Genomic DNA, 9,629 nt, shown 5'->3' on the forward strand with positions numbered 1-9,629 from the left:
ACACCTACAGCCAGCAGCCCCCTCCTCCTCCCTCTCCTCACTTCATGCATGATTTCTTAACTGTCACGCATGCATGTTTCTCAAAGGTGTGTCTGTTCTGCCATACAGATCCAAGGTTACAGTAAAGCCTCAGGGCAGAACACTTGATCAAGCGGACGAGGACAGACCGGTAGAGCACACTGTAAAGACACGCATCACATTATCATCTGATGAAGTCGGTTTTCTACAGAACTGAATCAGCCAACCAGTTGTAAACAACACCCCTGCGCGGTAAAATAACTTCTCCATAGATAACATCTGCAGGTATGATAGCTCAGGCCTCAGGCTAATCTCCCAATTCAATACTAATTTCTATTCTTTTCACAGAAGCCACTCATCATGTTGATGCTTTGTTTTATTTTGTGTCGTGTAATTAATTACAAATTTTGTTCTTTTTCCTTCGTGTAACATATCTTCTTTCAAATGTAGAAAAAAACTACATTTATGCTGTTTTCCTCCAACCCTGTCAGTAATGAAACCTGTACATGTTTCAAGTAAGTCTATGAGTCACGTCAGTTACGGTCACAATTTATTTGTCCCATGACATCACACGAGGTACAATTCCAGTGAACTGTAAACCCATACACTTGTGCATGATTCATCATAAAGCAGAATGTGGGGACGGAGTGGTGGGGGGGGGGGGAGTGTCCTGAGGGTAGCAGCTCCTCTTGAGCCTTGAGTCTGAGTTTCAACCCTTCCCTCCCCCCCCACAAAGAGCAGGAACACTTTTTGCACAATTGAAAATGTTTTATCAATGCACATAAAAATAGGCGAATAGCTCTTGACACAATTAAATTTCATATGGGGAGTGGAGAAAACTGACATGATGTTGTCCTACCTTTATTTTTTAACAGAGGTAATCTTAACCACATAGACACGTCAAGTACTCCTCTGTGATTTATTTGATCTGGGACATTGTTATGATTAATATGAATCAATATGACTGGCATCTATATGAGAAACTGCCTGGCCCTAACCAACCTTTTGTTTATAGACCTGTGAAACATAAGACCAGGGTGATCAATCCTGTCCAGTATTAAGCAAAGATTTAATGATCACATTCCCTAACTGTAAACAGCAGGCTATCATGTACATGTGGGCTGTCTTTTTCCTCCTGTCCCCATAAACACTGTGGGTGTGCTCCATGTTGACTGGAGTCACTGTTCCATTATCTTTATTGTGACTATTATTTCCATTGTTCAGCACACCACCAACCGGCATCGTCAGACACCGCCTACCAAGAGCCTGGGTCTGTCCGAGGTTGCTCCCTAAAAGACGTTTTTCTCATTACTGAGGTTTCTTCCTAAAAGGGAGTTTTTCCTCGCCACTGTCGCACTGAATGCTTGCTCTTGGGGGAACTACTTGAATTGTTTGGGGCTTTATAAATTATAGAGTGTGGTCTAGACCTACTCTATCTGTAAAGTGTCTTGAGATAACTCTTGTTATGATTTGATACTATAAATAAAATTGAATTGAAATTGAATTGAATTGAATTGACTAACATTCCAATTCAAACATTTGGCAGCAAGTTCTTAAAAGAATCTCCTGAAATGTTTTCCTTCCAAAAGATATTTGTGGTCTTTGTGAGCACAAGTTATAGGCATGTTCATGTGTATAACTTTTACATCTTGGTTGTTGAAGATGTTTAACGGTAAACAGAGATCTATGCAGGGACCAGTGTTGACATTACATTAGCACCAGCTCACAGGTGGTGTGTAACACAGTCACAGTCCTGCGGAGCCTCGGGAAGGATCTTGTTTTGGTGGAACATGTGTACGTACAAAACAGTCCTTCCAGAAAAATGCAGTTTTTTTGTGATTGTTGCTGAAATTGTTCAAATTGCGGGAACTTGCAAAAACTGCGGTTTCATCATGGCTTCATCGGGGGGTTTGCAGCTTTTCGATGATGTTCACGTCGCGTAATTACGTCACTTCATAACGTTCCCATGGCAACAGGGGAAAATGACTGCTCTTGTGTGAAGTAAACGCAACATTTTTCAACTTTCTGCTAAGATATATGTGACTTTTTTGCAACGAAAATGTGGGGATTATGAAATCATGCAAGCCCGCATATTTTGCGTGGAAATCTGCAATTTATATGGCAACACACACACACACACACACACACACACACACACACACACACACACACACACACACAGTAATTTACATTTAGGGGTCTAAACCCGAGTCTGCAAGAACCGGCGGTAGCAAGAGCTACTAATCGATTGGATTCAAGAATGGAGAGTATGCGGAGAGGTTGAGTACAGTGAAGAGTGGGTGATCTGTAAACCAGTTGCGGACCAAAGCAGCCCTATGGAAACTAACATTGTCCCATATGATGACGTATCTGGTCTGCTCTGGTCTCTGAACATTAGTGAGCATGTCATGTAAGGTGTCCAGGAATGTAATGATGTGTGCAGTGTTATATGGGCCTAAGGCAGTGATTTTCAACCACTGTGCCGCGGCACACTAGTGTGCTGTGAGAGATCGTCCTGTGTGCCATGGGAAATTATCTGATTTTACTTAATTTATCCAACACTTTTTTTTTATTGAGTTACTGCAAATAATTTGCCATTGTTGCACATTTGTGCCTGCAATGTGATGACTGGCAGAGAAATTAAATACTATTCTGTGTCAGTAGGTGGCAGTATAGCACAATAATGACCTTGATGATTTAAGACAACAGAATTACAGCCACCTGGTGGCAGTGACAGGATGTAAGCAGTAGGGCTGAGCTCATTGATGTAAGCCTGCAACAGCGATGGATACATTTTTAAAAAGGAAAAATGCTGATTCTGCTCTTATTAGGCTACAATGTGTCATTTTGTAACATTTTTGGTTGGTGGTGTGCCGAACACACACACACACACACACACACACACACACACACACACACACACACACACACACACACACACACACACAGCAGGCTCGTGTGTTCGGGCAAGTACACGACATAATACAGAAATGCTCACATTGTGTATGTTTTGGAAGGTGGTGTCACCCTCAATTATGCGCTGCTGTATTTCTCGTAGCCTTATGGAATTATTTGCAATCACCATATTGACTATATGGGTCTCTTGTTCTGCAGTGAACATTCTTCCTCTGCCCCCAGCATCTGGACGTCTAGCAATTCTGTAAAGTAACAATTTCAGTATTTTTACATGTATGGTATTGTTGTGTTTCTCATTAGAGTATGGCAGTGCTACAAAGCTTAGTGCAAAGTGACTGTACTAACCGATTCTCATTTCAAAACGTCCTTATGATGCTTGCTACAGTGTAGCGGCTCAAGTTAGGCTGAACCCTTTGGCCAGCTTCCCTCAGGGTCATTCCATGGTTGATTACATGGTCCACTATTGTAGCTCTGATGTCATCAGTAATTCTATTTCATACTCTTCTTACCCTTCCTCTTCCCCCTCCTCGTCCTCCTCTTGCTCCTCCTTGTCCTCTTCCTTTGACTTCACCTCCTTGTCCTTGTCGTCCTCTCCCTCTCGCTTCTTCACCTCCGTGTCCTCTTCCTCCTCCTCTTCCTCCTACTTCTTCACCTCCGCGTCCTCTTCCTCCTCCTCTTCCTCCTACTTCTTCACCTCCACTTCCTCGGCCTCCTCTAATTCTCACTCTTCTCACTCTTCCTGCTCCCTCCATTGTACTCCACACGGACAGCTCACCTGTGGCTTATTTATAGTGCTTAGGCTGATTGCAAAGTGAACTAATTATCTAAAACAGTTTTCACATGTGACCGTGTGCCAGACAGTTGGCAAAATAGTGTAAATAATACCCATGCATGTGTATAGTTTTGCTAGGAGTGTGTTGATCATTTGGAAAATGAGTGTAAAGCAGTGAGTTGTGTTTACAATTCCGCAAAAAGAGTGCTGTGCAGTGGATTGCACCTACAGTTTTGCAAAGTGTGTGTTACAAAATTGCAAACTGAGTGCAAAGAGTATTTGTGCTTTTAGTTTTGCAAACTCAGTGAGTGGTTTTGCTATAAGTATTAATAGTTGTTATTGTGCTATGACAATCACGGTTAGGGTTTAAGCATTCAGAAAAAACTGTAATCGCAAACTGGGAAATAGCAGGTAACATCCACACAAAATAACAAGAAATAATAAAGTAAACATATAAGAACACCTACTCAAACTTGAAAAACAATGCACAACATAAATACAAGTAGAGAATAAAAATATACAACCAGCATACATACATAGCATATATGAAAAATATAGAATATATATATATATAGACTGGTATTTAGGTCAGAAAAGATTTGGAGATGACACCTGCACACCTGATCCCACAGCTGTAATTTAAACAGACAGAACAGAGGGCGTTACTCAATTCCAAGAATTCAAAGAACGGACTTGTGTTTTTGGAGAGAACATTCTTGCTAGTTGTTTTTGAAAGGATGAACCCTATGAACCCCAACGTAACAAGCACACAGAATGCTGTTGACCGTTTGAGACGGTGAGTTCTTGCTGGTATACCCCCAGCCTGCTGTGCTCCAAAAATATCAGCCACAAATAAAAACCATAACAGTACAGCCACTTAAAAACTATTTAAACAAGCTCCGGGCAAAAAGACAAATTTATACCACTATTGTAATATGAGCTTTGAAGTTTTTGTTTTTGTACAAAGTAACACGTTACAATTCTTGATTTAAAAAAAATTATTCACAGTATGTAAATGTAGTTACTTTTCCCATGTGATTGCAGTAGAGGTAGAGATGATGTGACCCTGCCCGGAGGAAGCCAGGGGCCCCCGTCTGGAGCCAGGCCCAGATGGAGGGCCCGTCAGCGAGCGCCTGATGGCCGGGTTTGCCACGGAGCCCGGCCGGGCACAGCCCGAAAAAGCTACGTGGCACCTCTCTCTCCAACCCATGGGCCCACCACCTGTGGGAGGAACCGCTGGGGTCGGGTGCGCTGCCACATGGGTGGCAGTGAAGGTCAGGGGCCTCGACGGACCAGACCCGGGCAGCAGACGCTGGCTCTGGGGACGTGGAACGTCACCTCTCTGTGGGGGAAGGAACCGGAACTTGTGCGGGAGGTGGAGCACTACCAGTTGGATCTGGTGGGGCTTACCTCTACGCACAGTCTCGGTTCTGGAACCATACTCCTGGATAGGGGTTGGACTCTTTTCTTCTCCGGAGTTGCCCAGGGTGTGAGTCGCCGGGCGGGTGTGGGGATACTCACAAGCCCCCGGCTGAGCGCCGCTACGTTGGAGTTTACCCCGGTGGACGAGAGGGTCACCTCCCTACGCCTGCGGGTTGTGGGGGGGAAAACTCTGACTGTTGTTTGTGCGTATGCACCAAACAAGAGCTCGGAGTATTCGGCCTTCTTGGAGACCTTGAATGGAGTCCTGTATGGGGCTCCAGTAGGGGACTCCATAGTTCTGCTGGGGGACTTCAACGCGCACATGGGCAATGATGGAGACACATGGAGAGGCGTGATTGGGAGGAACGGCCTCCCTGATCTAAACCAGAGTGGTTGTTTGTTGTTGGACTTCTGTGCTAGTCATGGATTGTCTATAACGAACACCATGTTCGAACATAGGGATGCTCATTAGTGTACTTGGTACCAGAGCACCCTAGGCCAAAGGTCAATGATCGATTTTATAATCGTTTCATCTGATCTGAGGCCGTATGTTTTGGACACTCGGGTGAAGAGAGGGGCAGAGCTGTCAACTGATCACCATCTGGTGGTGAGTTGGGTCAGAAGGTGGGGGAAGACTCTGGACAGACCTGGTAAACCCAAACGGGTAGTGCGGGTGAACTGGGAACGTCTGGAGGAGGCCCCTGTCCGACAGACTTTCAACTCACACCTCCGGCGGAGCTTTTCGTGCATCCCTGTGGAGGCTGGGGGCATTGAACCCGAGTGGACAATGTTCAAAGTTTCCATTGCTGAAGCTGCGGCGGGGAGCTGTGGTCTTAGGGTCTTAGGTGCCTCAAGGGGCGGCAACCCACGAACACTGTGGTGGACACCGGTGGTCAGGGAAGCCGTCCGACTGAAGAAGGAGTCTTTCTGGGATATGTTATCCCAGGGGACTCCGGAGGCAGTTGCAAGGTACCGAAGGGCCCGAAGGGCTGCAGCCTCTGCCGTGAAAGAGGCAAAGCAGCGGGTGTGGGAAAAGTTCGGAGAAGACATGGAGAAGGACTTTTGGTCGGCACCAAGGTGCTTCTGGAAAACCGTTCGCCACCTCAGGAGGGGGAAGCGGGGAACCATCCAAGCTGTGTACAGTAAGGATGGGACGCTGCTGACCTCAACTGAGGAGGTAATAGGGCGGTGGAAGGAGCACTTTGAGGAACTCCTAAATCCGACTAATACGCCCTCTATGGTAGAGGCAGAGCTGGAGGATGATGGGGGATTGTCGTCAATTTCCCTGGTGGAAGTTGCTGAGGTAGTTAAACAACTCCACAGTGGCAAAGCCCCAGGGATTGATGAGATCCGTCCAGAAATGCTTAAAGCTCTGGGTGTGGAGGGGTTGTCTTGGTTGACACGCCTCTTCAACATTGCGTGGAAGTCGGGGACGGTGCCTAAGGAGTGGCAGACCGGGGTGGTGGTTCCCCTTTTCAAAAAGGGGGACCAGAGGGTGTGTGCCAATTACAGGGGTATCACACTTCTCAGCCTCCCCGGTAAAGTCTACTCCAAGGTGCTGGAAAGGAGGGTTCGGTCGATAGTCGAACCTCAGGTTGAAGAGGAACAATGCGGATTCCGTCCTGGTCGTGGAACAACGGACCAGATCTTTACTCTCGCAAGGATCCTGGAGGGAGCCTGGGAGTATGCCCAACCGGTCTACATGTGCTTTGTGGATCTGGAGAAGGCGTATGACTGGGTCCCCCGGGAGACACTGTGGGAGGTGCTGCGGGAGTATGGGGTGAGGGGGTCCCTTCTCAGGGCCATCTAATCTCTGTACGACCAAAGCGAGAGCTGTGTCCGGGTTCTCGGCAGTAAGTCGGACTCGTTTCAGGTGAGAGTTGGCCTCCGCCAGGGCTGCGCTTTGTCACCAATCCTGTTTGTAGTATTTATGGACAGGATATCAAGGCGTAGTCGGGGTGGAGAGGGGTTGCAGTTTGGTGAGCTGGGGATCTCATCGCTGCTTTTTGCAGATGATGTGGTCCTGATGGCATCGTCGGCCTGGGACCTTCAGCACTCACTGGATCGGTTCGCAGCCGAGTGTGAAGCGGCTGGGATGAGGATCAGCACCTCTAAATCTGAGGCCATGGTTCTCAGCAGGAAACCGATGGAGTGCCTTCTCCAGGTAGGGAATGAGTCTTTACCCCAAGTGAAGGAGTTCAAGTACCTTGGAGTCTTGTTCGCGAGTGAGGGAACAATGGAGCGGGAGATTGGTCGGAGAATCGGCGCAGCGGGTGCAGTATTACACTCAATTTATCGCACCGTTGTGACGAAAAGAGAGCTGAGCCAGAAGGCAAAGCTCTCAATCTACCGGTCAGTTTTCGTTCCTACCCTCACCTATGGTCATGAAGGCTGGGTCATGACCGAAAGAACGAGATCCAGGGTACAAGCGGCCGAAATGGGTTTCCTCAGGAGGGTGGCTGGCGTCTCCCTTAGAGATAGGGTGAGAAGCTCAGTCATCCGTGAGGAGCTCGGAGTAGAGCCGCTGCTCCTTCGCGTCGAAAGGAGCCAGTTGAGGTGGTTCGGGCATCTGGTAAGGATGCCCCCTGGGCGCCTCCCTAGGGAGGTTTTCCAGGCACGTCCAGCTGGGAGGAGGCCTCGGGGAAGACCCAGGACTAGGTGGAGGGATTATATCTCCAACCTGGCCTGGGAACGCCTCGGGATCCCCCAGTCGGAGCTGGTTAATGTGGCTCGGGAAAGGGAAGTTTGGGGTCCCCTGCTGGAGCTGCTACCCCCGCGACCCGTTACCGGATAAGCGGAAGAAGATGGATGGATGGATGTGATTGCAGTAGACATACAATAAAAAAAAAGAAAAAGAAAAGATTTTTGGAATTGTATGAATCGATTTTCAATTGGTAGAGCTTGAATCGATTTTTTTGCACACCCCTAGTAACGCGCTACAACTGAAAAATGGTTAACTAAAATATGTTAAACTAACAGTTCCTTTTTCAATTCGGCGCAACGCTACTTTTCCCAGGGACAGATTTGACAGCGACACTGCCTTCTCACAAGCTCCACACGGGACTTGACAGAGGCTGGTAGCAGAGCAATCATGGCAAGCGAGAAGCAGCCAAAGCTAACTTTTGAGAGCGTTTTAAGCTTCGTGGCTTTATGCTGGACGGCGCTCTGAGCCAGGAAGACACCAGGAAGACAACCTCACAGATGGATACGGTGGAGATGGGGATATCCAGAAAAGAGGCTGCATGTGACAATGCACGGACCATCGTGGCTAGGCGACCGGTACAAGTCGATTCAGACATTACATAGTATACACTAACACCGTGTAACGCTGATGACCTTCTGATGTGCATTCAACCCGCGCTGGACTCGTTCATAATGAATCAGCTGTCACTCTGTGAGTAGAGAATCCAGTCTGCAGTGTAGTTCAGACACTTCATTGATAAACCAGAGATTGGCTTGAGGTCAAAGATAGTTTTTGTATGAATGACTTTAAAAACGTAAAAAGTTACTTTCCACAGGGGTTAACTAAATAAAGTAACGGATTACCTTTTTAAGAAGTAACGAGTAACGAGCAAACAATACTTTTTAAAAGTAACTTCCCCAACACGGCATGATAGATAACAATTTATTCAGTGACCTCCTCGCCCCCACAGCTTAAAACCTCTCCTGTTTGCAGCCAATAACTAAATATAATATAAGAAATGGCCACGTTTAACATAATATGCATGTGCTTACTTTTCATTTAGAAATATTTATGTTATTTTATATTAAGGGCATAGAAAAAAAATCAATTAGGAAAATTTCAATTGTGAATGTTATTGCAATACTGTTGTAAACATGGTAAAATATACGTTTGAGGCAACTTCTTTATGGGCGTTTCTCCATCCATCCATCCATCTTCGTCCGCTTATCCTGGGGGCAGCAGCTCCAGCAGGGGACCCCAAATTTCTTTATGGCCGTTTCTGACATAAAAAAATGGTTTACTTTGATTTAGTTTGAGTATACCTTACCCAATGCAAAATATGACTAAACCAGTAAGACCAGAGGAAAAACTAGTTAATAACTGTGCTGCACACACGGCCCCCACCAGGTCATGATGAACAGCAGCTCTGTACTGCCATCCAGTGGCAGAAACACCAACTGGCAGCAGATGCTGGGAGACCTTATCTCAGCCACCACAAAGCAGCAGCTCTCTGAACCGCCGATGGGTCTGTTGTGGCAAAATGTGATAAAATCTGTTTTAATTGAGTTATGGGAAATATACAATGTACAACAAGTATGATACTAGATAAAAGATGATATGTATTTTAGTTTGTATAGGGAAGAGACCTTCTCCCTTCTTGGATCACCTTCAGTTGTTGCCACAGATGGCTTACCATTGTTACAGCCACAGTAGGATGGCTGCCGCTGTAGCCACAAAAAAAGCTATGGCGAGCACCAAGCCCAAACGCCTTAAGCGTAGGCACTCGAAACGCAAGATCAGCTAAATGACTTCATCTAG

Source organism: Sander lucioperca, chromosome 11 (assembly GCF_008315115.2).
Source record: "Sander lucioperca isolate FBNREF2018 chromosome 11, SLUC_FBN_1.2, whole genome shotgun sequence".
Lineage (NCBI taxonomy): Eukaryota > Metazoa > Chordata > Actinopteri > Perciformes > Percidae > Sander > Sander lucioperca.